The following is a 16,003-nucleotide window of genomic DNA, read 5'->3' as shown; positions in this document are numbered from 1 at the left end:
AAGCGGCTTAAATTAGGATTCTGGGACTCCAATACCATCCCCCTCTCTCAGAGGTCCTTATCCTGGGGGCGAAGAGGGAACTGGGTGGAGGGGCCGCACTTTACTCATCACCAGCGTCTTGCCGCTAATAAACTGCAGGACCACCCCATCTACTGCCCCACTCGGGTCCCTCTGCAGTTGGGGCCCCGCGTTTGAAAAGTGACAATGTGCCTTACAGGACAAACAAAAAATCCAAACCCAGGAATCCGGGGCACGTGATAACGTTGTCATCTTCACTCAGCCCCCACTCTCATCCCCACCCCAGATTCATCTCAGTCCATTTGCACAGACTAACCTCTTCAACACAATGATTCGATTACATTAGGCAGCATTTATATCCCTGAGTTGCCATGGCAATCACATTCCCATTAAAAAAAAAATGTTTGTAGAGGGACCTCCCAAAGGAATAAAATGAAGACTGTAAAAGACTCAGCATCTGGGGGCATATCTGATGGGTTTGGGTAAGTAAGAATGAAGAAATGGCACAACCGAGTTCTAGGAGAGCACGTCGTGTTCCACAGACTGTTCAGGTTAGGACTACAATTTGAATTACTCTGAAAGGGATTAAGAGGGCTGTCTTTCGGGCACTGTGCTATTCTTTCCTTGTCCATTCCATTCTGGGATGGCAGCTGTGTTTCTTCTTGGGTCTTGGAGGAAAGGTTGAAAGAGCATTCCTGCATTTGGTCATTCATTTTATGGAGTTTATGGGTGAGATACTGTGTATGTACACATCAATTAAGCCAATTAGGTTTAGGTTTGCTGCTCAAACAGCTTACTATCTGCAGAAGAAGATTAAAAAAATATACAGAATTAAATATGAAACAAGGAAAAAAGTGAGTGCTGTAAGCGATGCTGATGATAAAACGATGAGATGAAAAATTGAAAATGTCTGGGGCACCTGGGTGGCTCAGGTGGTTAAGCATCCGTCTCTTGATTTTGGCTCAGGCCGTGATCTCACAGTTAGTGGGATTGAGCCCCACGTTGGGCTCTTGCACTAACACCACTGAGCCTGCTTGGGATTCTCTCTTCCTCTCTCTGCCCCTCCCCCACTCTCATGCACAACCTCTTGTGTTTGCACACCCATGCACACTCTCAAAATAACTTAAAAAATATTGAAAATGTCTAATTTTCCATGTGTATCTTTGAATGTTTGGAAAGGAATATTCTCTTCCCTTGCAAATCCATGGACAAATAATCCATCTTCTATTACAGCAATATCACTACCTGTGTGGACTGGGAGTAACTGCTTAACATCCTTGGGAGTCAGTCTCTTCAGGTATAAAATAAAAGATAGTAAACTAGATGATGTGTTAAGATTCCAATTCCAATGATAGGATGAATAAAAAAGTGACCTCATGCTTGGTAACCCAAGGTACCATTAGCAAGAAGTTAAAGTGATCAAGTGTATTAAGACTGCATTAGCCCTGGATTAATCTCTGATATGTAGCTTATAAATATGTTTATTTTAATCTAATTCTCATGAACAAAGCCACCCTCCATGATGACAACATTTATTACTGAATAATGGGCTTCTGAATTTGTGATATTGCTTCTAGAAATCCTTTTCTGAAACTGTAGCAATCAATGAATGTTTCTTTTGTTTCTTCTTCCTCCTGTGATGCTTCATATAACCTCCTGCTTGCATTACAGCTAGAAGAAAGATGAATAACTTCTAATGCTGTTTTCAGAGAACTTTAATGCTATGTACATTCCATGAGACCATAAAGAAGAGAAAGTATTTAGTAACTGGAAACTATTGGCATCCCAGGGTAAGCTTTATAATGAGAAACACAAATACTGTTTGGCTTTTTATGCCTATACCCACTTTTACCACTACATTGTAATCTCTTTGAAAACAGGACCTGTGGAGACTTAGAATAGTTCAGTCCTTACAGGATTATAGGAGTATCTGAAATTCTCTAAGGGACACTCTAAGTTATTTTGATAAAAAAAAAAAATTAAAAGACAGTCACTATTTCCACAGCCAGATGAATCGAGGTCTAAAATATTGGCAGGTCACTTCACGGCTGATTCTCTGAAAAAAAAAAAAAAATCTGTGAGTAACATCAGCGTAAGCTATGCTCCATGTGGCTGCCTTGATAAGAGTTTCATTTCTCTGAGTCTTGAGAAAATTTTTATGATTAATGGAAGAAAGAATATTATCCAATATTAACAGTTCTTTTCCAATTCTGTATTCTAAAAATTATTTATGATAATGAAAAATCCTCTTTCTCTAAATTAATTAAACATTGAATGTCTAGAGTGTAAAAAAGAAAGCACTGGGGATTTGACAGAGGTGAGGGGGGATATCAAAATAAATATAATTAGTCATTTTCTTAAAGATATGTACTAAAGTGTGGAAGGTATATCCAGATAGTATACAGCATCTTAAAGAGGAGGGTTGGTGGGCCATGTAGGATTGAGGGAGAATCACACTGAACATGGGTCTCAGGAAGTTCAGCTAGCTTTAAGATTCTAAACTGAGTGGGGCACCTGGGTGGCTCAGTTTGTTAAGCAGCCGACTTTGGCTCAGGTCATGATCTCGCGGTCCATGAGTTTGAGCCCCACGTCGGCTCTGTGCTGACAGCTCAGAGCCTGGAGCCTGTTTCAGATTCTGTGTCTCCCTCTCTCTGATCCTCCCCCGTTCATGCTCTGTCTCTCTCTCTCTGTCTCAAAAATAAATAAACATTAAAAAAATTTAAAATTCTAAACTGGATTATTACTTTTAAATATTGTTTCAGCATCATAGTTCAAGTTTTTTAGTTCTACCGAGATGTCAGTTCAGAAGAAAAGAACGGAAATTAGAAGTCATTCACAGTTTTGCATTCTCAGAAAGTTTGTCAGAATCCCCCCAGCTCAGCTATATATGGGTGAGCACATTGTCATTGATCAAGAATTTTTATTTTGGGCCAACACTTCACCATGCTTTCCTGAGCTTTTCAATCTACTGGTTTCAGAGCTTTCACATGAGTTTTCCTTGGGCCTGGGAAAATTCTGAGAATAACCCCTGAGGATGAGCTCAGTAGTAGGGATTCTGAGGACAGGATGAGTAGGACATTGCGCCTGTGGTTAGAATAAAGTAGCTTGATCTAGAAATCCAAACTGCAATTGTGCAAGGCTGCTGTGCACTTCAGTGTGAGTTGATCCCTTATCATGGTCCCAGTCTAGAATATTCATGAGCAGTTACTCTGTTTTCCACCCACCATGCTGATTGCCCCCTCTGCCACCCCTTCCTTATGAGAAAGGTGCCATGAAGGTGACCTCCTAGCTTCTTCTTTGAAGGAAAAACACCAATTCCTGCAGCAGGATGCCCGGCATCCCCAGCTGATCTGTCTTCTGGGAAGTTGTCCAAATATTTCTTTGAAAGTTTCTCATGCATCCCATTTAAAGAATATATACTGTCATCTGGGTCACATATTGGAATCCACCATAGAGCAGCCAGCCAGTTATTGACTTTGTCCCTTTCTTATCCATAAAAAGGAGGTGACTTCTAAGAAAATATTTGCAAGTGAAGCCAGGCTGGAAGCCTAGAATTAAAGCAGAGCTGGTACTCCTCAGCTCCTGCAAAGTGGTCTTCAAAAGCTCTGATGAATTCTGCTAGTGAATGAGACAGTGCTTGCTAGGATCCCTACAACGATTCAATATGTGATCCATGAACCATGTTGGAACCTGAACAAGAGGTATCCTGGTAGTGTTAAAGTGGCTGGTTTCTAAGGTTCCCCATAGTAAGCCCTCCCATTTATTTGGTGGGGAGTAACCCAAGTCTAACAGCAGCCACCCCCTGATTTCTCCCCTTATTTACCCCTCAGCAGCTGTGTGTACGTGTGTGTGTATGCATGCAGGCACGTGCATTTCTTGGCCTAATATTAGGTCATCTGTTAATTATAATATACATTGAGTACTGCAACTTTAAGGGTAGGGACTAATATAGTTCTGTGGTTTATTAATGATAAAAAAGTTACTTATAAAAGAACAGGATTCAGAACATTTTAGAGCTGGAGAAGAAAGAAATATGTGCCAGAAAGAACACAGGACTTGGAGTCTCGGGTTCTGTTGGTGTCTTATGGCCATGTGACCTAGGTCAGACCCCTAACAGTCTAGGGAGGAGTTTCTATTTTACAAGGTGTTTAACATATCTATCCTGGACTATATAAGAAAAGAAGTCTCATACTTCATTTCAGTCACTCATTTATCATCCAACAAACATTTATTCTATGCAAAATAGTGTACCTGCTTCTGGGGATACACTGGTCCATATGATGGATGTGACTTTTTTCATCCTGAGATCCACATTCTCTAGGCCTTCCTCCAGAGAATCTTCGGCTGAGTGTAATAAATCAATGAGGACTAACTAACCAAACTCCAGTCTGTCCCCACAACACCCTTCTCTTTGGCTTTGTCTCCTGAATCCTGCATATCTAAATGAAAACACACGTTCCAATTACCTACTTAGTCTTCTGCTGACATATCTTGGCAAACCTCTTTGCATCCAATTCACTCTCTCCACCAAACTATAATAGTTTTCAGAGCATGTAAAAGCAAAAGGACACTTGAAAAATGTAAAGTTTTTAAAACAAACAAACAAAAAAATAGAGGCGAGTATGTAGCCAGATATGTGAGCAAACCACAGGGCCTGGTAGACCCTCCTAACACAGGATATTGACCTGGCTCAGAACCTATGACTCAATTATCCCGTATAGTAGCCGAATATAACTTGGCTACCTTATGAAAAAGGACAGCAAAATAATAAACCGGATGTTCTTTTTCATTACAAAACCAAGGGGCCAAGGTAGTCGGGCTTACACTGGTAGAGGGGAAGGCAGGTTAAAGTAGGAAAAACTTCTCAGAGAAATTAAGACTGATGAGTGACTTAAAGCACTCAGGGCTTCAAAGGAAACCTGTTGTTTTAGTGAGTAGAATAGCTTCTGGCGGCTGACAAAGGCCTGTGTAGGTGGAAGAGTTACAAACAGCTTGAATTCCAGTAGAAATGAGAGGGGAGCATCCTGAAGGATGAAAACAGGTATATAGGTGGGTGGAAATTTTACAATTTTATCTTTATCTTTGAATGAACTTGACTGTCGAACAAAATTCCTGGATTTATTTATCAATTCAATAAACAGATATAATCATTTGCTCTTCAGGGTCTTCTAGGACAAAAAGATGTGTGCATTCTGAGTAAATAACAATCATAATGCAAATAGTTTCTATTCGTAACCTACTTTAGAGTTCATGCAAATCACCCAATGTATTATAGTCATTTCTAAACAATATACTTTTTACCTCTATACTCTGTATACCTAATAGTGCTATCATCTATTAACAGTTCCTAGCCTTGCTGAGTTACTCTGCTAAACTTCCTGCAGCCCAGCCACCATTCAGAGGCCCAGAGGGTTGAAAGATGACAATGGCTTAAAGGCAGATCCCTAACATCCTCTGAAGGAAATACTGTGAGACTGTGGACCTCAGGAGGATGAGGGCCCCATCCATCACATGTACTAGTGTATCCCCAGAAACCAGTACAGTGTTTTGCACGTGGTAGGCACAGAATAAATATTTGTCAAATGATAAATGAAGAGATGCAATAAAATGCAATCTGAGATTTCTGAAATGCACATATTCTCTGTCCTGTATATTTCAGGGTTATCTCAGGATTTAACCCCTAGCGCTGTTTCCTTCATGTCCCACAGTTTAACATGTTCTTACTAGACTGAAGAATCAACAAATTTAAAGACTGGGATTGAGAAGTGCAAAGGAATACATGGGGATGATTTGACAAGACAAGTGAATACTGTACAAGTAGCAACATTTGTTGAAGTTAGCTAAAAATTGCTTATTACAAGATCACTTATATTCTCATGGCTGTGGATGTCTTCAGTTCCTCCTTCTTGATAACATATACATCCACACTGGCATTGGGCCATTTTTTTTCTAACTTGAGTGTCTTGCGGTGTTGAAATTTAGTAATATCTTGAGATTTCTTTGATAATTTTTGACCAGAGGACTGGCTTTGGAGATGCCAGAAACTATGATGATTAGCATAAAAGACAGCATATAAGATATATGACTCATGTAAAAACATGAGTCAGCAAATCATGACTACTTTTACAAATAGCTACCTAAATTTAACATAGTGACTAAAAGCATGGATTCTGTAGCAAGGCTACTTGGATTCAAATGTTGGTTGGCTTTGCCCTTATGAGCTGTTTGAGTTGTGTTATTACTTAATTTCTCTGTTCCTTAGTTTTCTACTTGAAAAATGGGTTGTGGTAAGGTTTAAATGAATAATATGGTAGAATAGTTCCAGAAACGTGTTAATTTACCTCTTATCATGATCTTTGGCAAGTCACTTACCCATTTTGAGCTAAGAGTTTCCATGCACAAAATGAGAGGTCTTGAGTAGATTATCCCTAATGCCCTGAATCTATTGTTTTCAAATAAGACAGCTAGTCTATGTGTTTTTCTACATATATCTGTGTGGTTAGAGATGAAGTGAGTAGTTAGTAAATGCTTTCCTTGATTGATGGAAGAAGTGGTTACTGGGAGATTGGGCCAAGCTTCTTCACTGTTCTCTAAATTCCTTGAAAGAGGAAATATATTGTTTCTTCTTTGGTATCCCGAGGCCTAACATGGTACCTGGGGATAGTGGGCACTCAATAAACTGCTAACTAATGTGGAATAAATGCCCTTGTGTCTTATGTTCCCAGATGTGTGGGAAACAGAAATGGTGGTAACTGTTTCCTAAGCCTTTTCGCATTTTTTAACACTACTTACACAAAGTATTCAAATGCCATGAGTGCTCTCCACTGGATATATTCATAGTGCAAGGATTCAGTTGATAAGTTTTTGAAGCAGATACTGATTTGAGTTCAGAAGTCCTGGATTTTAGACTTCGGATATGGCAGATAGACATATTTTGCTGTTTCAAGTACATATTTGGTGTTATGGCACTAAGGATGATATGATATGATTAGCACTCTAATTTCTTTGCTTTCTGTTTCTGACCTTTCTTCAGAGCATTTGTATCTATACATTTGTACAAATTTTGTATTCTTTCTCATTCATTGTAAATAAAAAGAGAGGGACAGCATTAATTAAAATATCAATGTTGAGAAAGCAAAAAGACAACCCAGAGAATGGTAGAAAATATTTATAAATCATATATCTGATAAGGGACTTGTAAAAAATACAAGAAACCCAATTTTAAAATGAGCAAAATATTTGAATTGACATTTCTCAAAAAAAATACACGAATGGACAATAAGCAAATGAAAAGATACTCAACATCATTAGTCATTAGAAAAATGCAAATGAAAACCACAAGGAGATACTACTTTGAATGCATTAGGATGATTCAAATAAAAAGAGTGACAAGTCTCAGTGAGGATGTGGAGATATTGGAACCCTTATAACATTGCTGATGGGATTGTAAAATGGTATGCAAACCTTGGAAGACAGCCTGAAAGCTTCTCAAAATGTTGAGCATAGAATAACTAGCAATTCTACTCCTAGGAATATCCTCAAGATAATTGAAAATATATCACCACACAAAAACCTATACATGGATGTTCATAGCTATATTATTCATAATAACCAAAAGGTAGAAAGAGCCCAAAATATCATCAACTGATGAATGGATAAAGAAATTATGGTGTATCCATATAATTGAATATTTCTTAGCCATAAAAAGTAATGAAGTATTGATATGTGCTACAACATAGTTGAACTCAGAAACATGCCCAGTGAAAGGAACCAGTCACAAAAGACCACATATCACATGAATGAAATATCCAGAATAGGCAAATCCATACACACTAAAGTAGTGTGTCAGGGGTTCAGGAGAAGGGTCGGAAAACAACTGCTAATGGGTACAGGGTTTATTTGGGGGTGATGAAATGTACTAATACTAGATAGTGGTAATGATTACACAACTCTGCATAATACTAAACAACACCTTAAAAAGGTGAATTTTGTGGTGAACCTCAATATAATTGCTATTAGACAAAATCAATGTCCTCTAAATACATCCAGTTGCAATAACCATAGGATAAAATTTCAGGCTTTCTTGGATTTTTTTAAACCTGTACTTTGCCATATAAAGATCTCCTAGAGAGCTAAGCCTGTCAAGTGATTTCTGTTTTGTTTTGTTTTGTTTTCAACTAAAGAATAAACTGAAGTTGTGTTTCTATAATGCCAAAATTACTGATTAAGAAGAAAAAAAAAAGCAATTCAGTTATTTTGGTTTTATTGAATTTAAACTTTTTACCTTCTAGTTTGCAAACTATCAGGTGTGTTCATTTTTTTAAATAAAATGTATAAAAGAATGAATTCTGTATCAAGCACTCCCCAAACTGTGCATTTGGACTTATGATAAATGCTGGCTAGGGCTTAAAAATGATATGGAATGTTTTATGTATATATATTTCTCTATTTTTGTCAGTTTTATTTTATTATTTTTTTAGCGTTTATTTACGTGCTTTTGAGAGAGAGAGAGCACAAGTGGGGGAGGGACAAGAGAGAGAGGGAGACCCAGAATCTGAAGAAGGCTCCAGGCTCTGAGCTGTCAGCACAGAGCCTGATGCGGGGCTTGAACTCATAAACTATGAGATCGTGACTTGAGCTGAAGTTGGACGCTTAACCAACTGAGACACCCAGGTGCCCCTTCATTTTTGTCAGTTTTAATTTCATATCTTTGATATTGTTGTTAGGTGCATATATGTTTATAATTGTTATATCTTCCTGATGGATTAATAGTTTCACCATTCTAAAATGTCCCTCCAGGTTTATTGTTATTTGCATGATGTATCTTTTTTTCATCCTTTTACTTTCAATCTATTCATAATTTGGCAACAAACTGTATCTTCTGTAGACAGCATGTAGTTGAGTCCTGTTGTTTTTTGTTTTTTATTTAAACCCAGTCTGACAATCTCTGCCTTCAATGGAATTATTTGGTCAATTCACATTTGTTATTAATATAGTTTGATACACTTGCCATGTTGTTTTCCATATGCCTCAAGTCTTGTTTATTTATTTCTCCTTTACTGCTTACTTTTGCATTAACTGAACGTTTCCTAATGTTGCATTTTAATTTCTTTAACGATTTTATTGCTATATAGTTATTTCCTTAGTAATTGCTTTACGGCTTACCATATACATCTTAATATATTAAAAACAGCTCAGAATTATTTTAACAATTCCAGTGAGATGTAGAAGCATCATTCCCATATAGTTGTGTTCTCTTTGCTATGTTGTTGTGGTATCATTATATAATAATATACTTTATGTATATACATATATATATATATATGTATATATACATATATATATAATATATACATGTTATAAACCCAATAATAAATTGTTATAATTATTACATTTATGGCTTTAAAGAAGCTGAGAGAAGAAAGAACAAGTATATAATTTATAGCTTCTGTTATATTAACCATCTTATTTATCATTTTAGGTTTTCTATATTTGTTCCTGTGTACTCAAGGTAACATTTTGAGTCAATTTGTAGCTCAATACAGCTTTGTTCCCCCCACCTCCTTGTCCTCCTTGTTATGGGCAAATACATTACGTTTCTGAAAGTTACAGGCCCAACAATACAATTACAGACATATTGCTTTATGCTCTTTAAATCAGTTAAGAGAATAATGGATAAGAACTAAGCATTTATCCTCTGATAGTTGCATAATGACCTTTACCAGTGTTCTTTGCTTCTGTTGTATGTGGATTCAGATTACTTTCTGGTGTTACTTGCTTTCAACCTGTTGAATTTGCTTTAGTATTTCTTGTAAGGCAGATCTGCTAGCAACAGGTTCTCTTGGTTTTCATTCATCCAAATATCTTTCACCTTCATTTTTGAATAAGTTTTGCTAGATATAGGATTCTTGGTTGACAGTTTTTTAAATTTGAGGACTTTGAATATGTTATACCATTGCCTTCAGACATCCATTGTTTCTGACAAGAAGTTGACTCTTAATTAAGAATTTCCTTATAAGTGAGTAATCCTTTTTCTCTTGCTGTTCTCAAGGTTTTCTTTGGCCTTTCTACTCTGATGTGTCTATTTATAGATCTCTTTGAGTTTATCTTTCTTACAGCTTTTTGTACTCCCCAGATGTGTAGATTTGTATTTTTCAGTAAATTTGGGAAGTTTTCAGCCATTAATTTTTCAAATATTTTTTCTGCTTCATTCTGTCTCTGTTCTCCTTCCAGTACTGCCATAACATATATTTTGGTGTGCTTAATACTATCCTACATTTCTCTGAAGCTCTGTTCATTTTTATTCATCCTTTTTTTCTCTCTGTTCTTTGGACTGTGTAATTTCTATTGATTATTTTTGAGTTCTTTACTTCTTTCTTCTGCCAGTTCAAATTTTCTATTCAGTGTGTCTAGTGAATTTTAAAATTGCAGCTATTGCATTTTTCAACTCCAGAATTTCCATTTGGTTCTTTTCATAATTTCTATCTCTTCATTAATGTTTTCTACATGATGTTACATTGTCATCATACTTTCTTTCTAAAAGCATGGTTCCCTTTAGTTCTTTAAACATATTTATAATGGCTTCTTTGAGGTCTTTCTGGTAAATCTGACATCTGGTCTCTCTCTTCTTTTTATTATTTAAAATTCAAGTTAGTTAACATATAGTGTAGTATTGGTTTCAGGAGTAGAATTTAGTGATTCATCACTTACATATGACATGCAGTGCTCATCTCCACATGCCCTCCCTAATGCCCATCACCCATTTTGCCCATTCTTTCACCTGCCTCCCCTCCAGTAACCCTCAGTTTGTTTCTATATAAACAATGTCTTATGGTTTGCCTCTCTCTCTGTTTTTATTTTATTTTTTCTTGCCTTCCCCAATATTCGTGTGTTTTGTTTCTTAAATTCCACATATGAGTGAAATTATATATTTGTCTTTCTCTGACTGACTTATTTCACTTAGCATAATACACTCTAGTTCCATACATGTTGTTGCAAATGGCAAGATTTCATTCTTTGTGATTGTTGAGTAATATTCCATTGTGTGTGTGTGTGTGTGTGTGTGTGTGTAGCACATTTTCTTTTTTTTTTTTTTTTAACGTTTATTTATTTTTGAGACAGAGAGAGACAGAGCATAAACAGGGGAGGGTCAGAGAGAGAGACACACACACAGAATCTGAAACAGGCTCCAGGCTCCGAGCTGTCAGCACAGAGCCTGACGCGGGGCTTGAACTCACAAACCGCGAGATCATGACCTGAGCCGAAGTCCGACCCTTAACCGACTGAGCCACCCAGGCGCCCCATAGCACATCTTCTTTATTCATTCATCAGTCAATGGACATTTGGACTCTTTCCATAATTTGGCTATTGTTTATAGTGCTGCTATAGATATTGGGGTGCATGTACCCCTTTGAATCAGCATTTTTTTATTCTTTGGATAAATACTTAGTAGTGTAATTGCTGGGTCATAGGGTAGTTCTATTTTTAACTTTTTGAGGAAATTCCATTCTGTTTTCCAGAGTGGCTGCACCAGTTTGCATTCCCACCAGCAGTGCAAAAGTATTCTCCTTTTGGGGAACCTCAGTCCTTAGCTGGTTGAGGACTTTGGTTCAGGTCATGATCTCATGGTTTGTGAGTTCGAGCCCCACATCGGGCTCTCTGCTGTCAGCACAGAGCCTGCTTCAGATCCTCTGTCCCCCACCCCTCTTTCTGCCCCTCCCTGCTTGTACTCTCTCTCTCAAAAGCAAATAAACATTAAGAAGACATATTCTCCTTTCTTTGCATCCTCACAAACACCTGTTGTTTCTTGTGTTGTTAACTTTAGCCATTCTGACAAGTGTGAGGTAGTATCTCCTTGTGGTTTTGATTTGTATTTCCCTGCTGATGGGTGATGTTGGGCATCTTTTCATCTATGTTTTCCTGTTTATTCTGTATGTCTCATACTTTTTGGAAACAGAATATTTTAGATCATGTATTATAGCAACTTTGCATACTGGCTTCACCTCTCCCCTCCTCTGGGACTTGTTGTTGTTGGCTGGTTGACTTGACTAGAGACTGGTTAGATTACTTTAATGAAGTCTCTTCCCCACCTCTCCCCTCCACCCTGCTACACACACACACACACACACACACACACCCATGCATGCACACACGCACGCACAAGCACACACACACACACAATGAAGCCTCTGATGTTTGACATGGGTCCATCCTTGGATATGCTCACAGTCACTCTGGGAGGACAGTAGTATTCGGAGGCTCTCTGTCTGGTTACCTGCCCACGTAGCTCCACTAATTGCTGGTTGATTGCTGCATTGTTTGTAATAATGCTCAGGGGAATACATTGCCTCACTCACTAATATAATCAAATGTGGGCTCCTTTGAAGGGATAGTTCCTGACATCAGTGTTTGAGGTTTATTCAGACTTGAGGAAATCTCTTCCAACTGTTTGTTTATTTTTCTCCAGCAACTCTTTGGTTCACCGTGTAGCCTGTATCTTTCATGAATCTCTCAATCTCCTCCCAATTGTCTTTCACCAAAACCTCTACTGTTTTTGAAAGCACCCTTAGGCTTGAACTTCATATCCTGTTGCAAATGAAATTGGTTTCTTTAGGAGAGATTTTTGGTTCTATGGCCTGCTTTTCCTCCCCGGCAAAATTTTTGAACCACAGCTCTGGTGCTGAGGGAAGAAACAATATCTCACTTCTCCCTAAGGGAAACCCCAGCTTAAAGAATTGAGAACTCAGTGGATGTAGGGGCAACAGCCCCAGTGTCCCTGGCTTGACTCCTGTGGCATGGTACCCCCTGCCCTATGAGTTGAGGAAAGGGCACTTGGGACCTCAGTGTTCTACTGTACCCAAGATAGAGACTTTACCCCATGAGTGGGAGCTGGGTGGAAGGATGGAGTCCCCTCCTCTTGGCTGCATTTGCCCAGAACTTTGCCTCAGCAACTAGTTAGAAGTAGCAACCAGTAGTTAGTAGTTAATACTGGTGTCTTATCCCTCCCAGGGAAATGGCCCTCCAATTAGAAGCTGGGGGAATTCAGAGCCTTGTGTTCTTGTCCGTACTAGTCCAGAGTGGAGTTCTCGTCTCAGGAACTGGAAATAAGGAGGGAGGGTATGGAGTTTGGTTCAAATACCACAGGGTCTTGAAGCTTTATGGAGTTTCAGTAAATAGTCTTGAGTAAATGTTTCCTCATTTGCTGTATGCCCATAGGACCATTTCCATTTTTATATGCCCATGGAGTTAAGCATTTTTTAAATGGTTATTTTAAAAATAATTTCAGGGGCGCCTGGGTGGCACAGTCGGTTAAGCGTCTGACTTCAGCCAGGTCACGATCTCGCGGTCTGTGAGTTCGAGCCCCGTGTCAGGCTCTGGGCTGATGGCTCGGAGGCTGGAGCCTGTTTCCGATTCTGTGTCTCCCTCTGTTTCTGCCCCTCCCCCGTTCATGCTCTGTCTCTCTCTGTCCCAAAATAAATAAACGTTGAAAAAAAAATAAAAATAAAAATAATTTCATTAGTTATGCTGAGGAGTGACCCTGAGCTGCACGCTGTCATGCCAGAAGTGGAACCAAGAAAGGGACACTTTGATCCAGTATAGATTAGCATTGTCTTTAGCGGAGTGTTTGAAATATCTTTGGTTGCTAGTGAAAGGCCTAAGATCTATTTGCAATAATAATAATAATAATTGCTTAGGCTAGTATTTCAGAAGCAAGGCCTAAGATGGGGATTCCTGTAGGTGGTTTGTTGAGGGAGTCCTCTTAGAAGAAAACATTTAAAGAAGTGGTGACATGGGGGTACATAAGTCCCCAAGCATCTCTTGAGGGAGATGCTGTAACCCTATACCAGCCAATATGCATTGCATCTAGGGATGTCCTAGTAAAGAGATTCAGAGTGCAGTTCAACAGTGGTAAAGAAGAGTTCAAGAAGTGGACAAAATAGAAATTGTTGGAGAAGTGAATAAAGTATGCCAAAGATGGCCGACGGGGCTAAAACAGACTCTGGTCTCTAGCTTAGAGACCCCTCCTCTGGGTTCTTCTTCCTTTGTTTGCTGTGCACGCGAAAACCCCCACAGATATGGAAGCTGATGACCATAAATTACCCTCCCCACTTGCATTCTGGTCTCAGACCTTTGGAGAAACAGTCTCCTCTGAGCTCTCCGGTGTAAAATAAATCTCCAATCCACCAAGATCTCTGAGTGCCGCTTGGTTTTTCTGCCAGCATTCCAGCCTGGTTCCGTAACATACTTGGTTCCCTGACCGGGAAACCCAACCATTCTGGCCCATTGTTGCCACCTGTTTGGGAGAACAGCGAAGCGGTGACTGAGCGAGGGATCACAAGGGAGAAGGCACACCCTGCCTGAATTTTGGCAGTCTCCTTCTCGGTTGCCTCAGGCTGGCCCTGCTCTGTGTTCCCACTGGACTCAAAGAGACCTGGTAGGTGAAGACCTGGACCTGACGTTGGAAACGGTAAGGCTGGGGCCCCAAAGAAGTCAGGCCTTCCACCAAAAGGGTGGAAGGGGGACCTGATCAATCCCTGGAGGCCTTAATAGGTCTCACAGGTAGAAAATTTTGCAGGAGGGAATGTAATAGACTCTGGTGTGTGTGTGTGTGTGTGTGTGTGTGTGTGTGTGTGTGTGTGTGAATGTGCGGCTCAGCCAGGCTTGCCAGTCGAATTTGAGTTTGTGGCTCCATGGACGGGCACCTTTAAGGTCCCCAAAAGTCTACAGAGTCTGAATGGGCTCTCCTCTGTCATAATGAGAGTATAAGGTCTAGGCCAGTATCCGACCAGATTCTGATCTCAAGTCACAAAGCTGAGTCCACTACGGCCAAACCTCACCTAAAATTTCCCTCGGGAATGCGACCAGAGGAGTATCTGATTGGTCCTTTCATCCGAGAGGATACCCTCCCTTTGTCTGTCTTTGCCACACTGAACATGACAAAGAAAATAATGGGATCAAAACAGAGTAAGCCTACGATTTTAGAAGTCATGCTCAAAATTTTAAAAAGGGATTTTCAGGCGATTACAGGATGAAAATGACACCCAGGAAGTTAAGGACCTTTTGGGAACTAGAATGGCGCATATTCTATGTAAGATGGCCCCCAGAAGGGACATTAGATGGTCAAATGGTGCAGCAGGTTTGGCTAATAGTCACTGGGAACCCAGGCCACCCTGATCAATTTCCATACATCGACTCCTGGCTTGAAATTGCCCGAAATCCCCTGCCTTGGGTGCAATTCATCATTAGCAAACAGAGCCAGGCAAAGGTTTCTGCCACTTTATCCAGAGGCTCACCCAGGGAGCCAAAGAAGCAACCCACTGCTCCTCTAAGATTTAAAGGAGATGTGGAGGAAGATATTGTCTTTCCACCTCTTTATGACTTGCCAAGCTCCCTCCCCGCTGCCCCTGAAACTCCTCCCCCATCTGTCTCTCTGGCATGGCCGTGGCTGAAGTAGGTGCTGTAATTGGTGCCGCCCATCTCCCCAGCCCTCTCGGACCGGAGCACCCTCCCCACAGGGGCCAGCAGCCAGACTGAGCCCCAGACCCAGACATAACACTCTCCAAATGCCTGTAAAGGAGATGAGAGAGCCTGAAAGACAGAATGAGGATGGAATAGTCCAGCCCAGCCATTCCATGATGTATTATCAACCTTTCTCTACAACTGACCTCCTCAGTTGGAAACACAACACTCCATCATTCTCTGAAAAGCCACAAGCAATGGTCAACCTGATGGAGCCCCTCTTCCAGATCCACTGACTGACTTGGGAAGATTGTCAACAGTTACTCCGTACTCTGTTTAATACAGAAGAAAAGAAGAATGAGAGAAACACGACAGTACCTAGAAGATCACTCACCTCCAGGGATTAATGACCCTGCTGTCTGGGCTCAAGCTGCCATGCCTGAAGAACGCCCAACATGGGATTTCACCACAGAAGAAGGACAGGCCCACATCTGATGATACCAGGAAGCCCTCCTTCAGGGAGTCT

Source organism: Felis catus, chromosome C1, assembly GCF_018350175.1.
Source record: "Felis catus isolate Fca126 chromosome C1, F.catus_Fca126_mat1.0, whole genome shotgun sequence".
Classification (NCBI taxonomy): Eukaryota; Metazoa; Chordata; class Mammalia; order Carnivora; family Felidae; genus Felis; species Felis catus.
Note: the sequence above shows the minus strand (reverse complement) of the source record.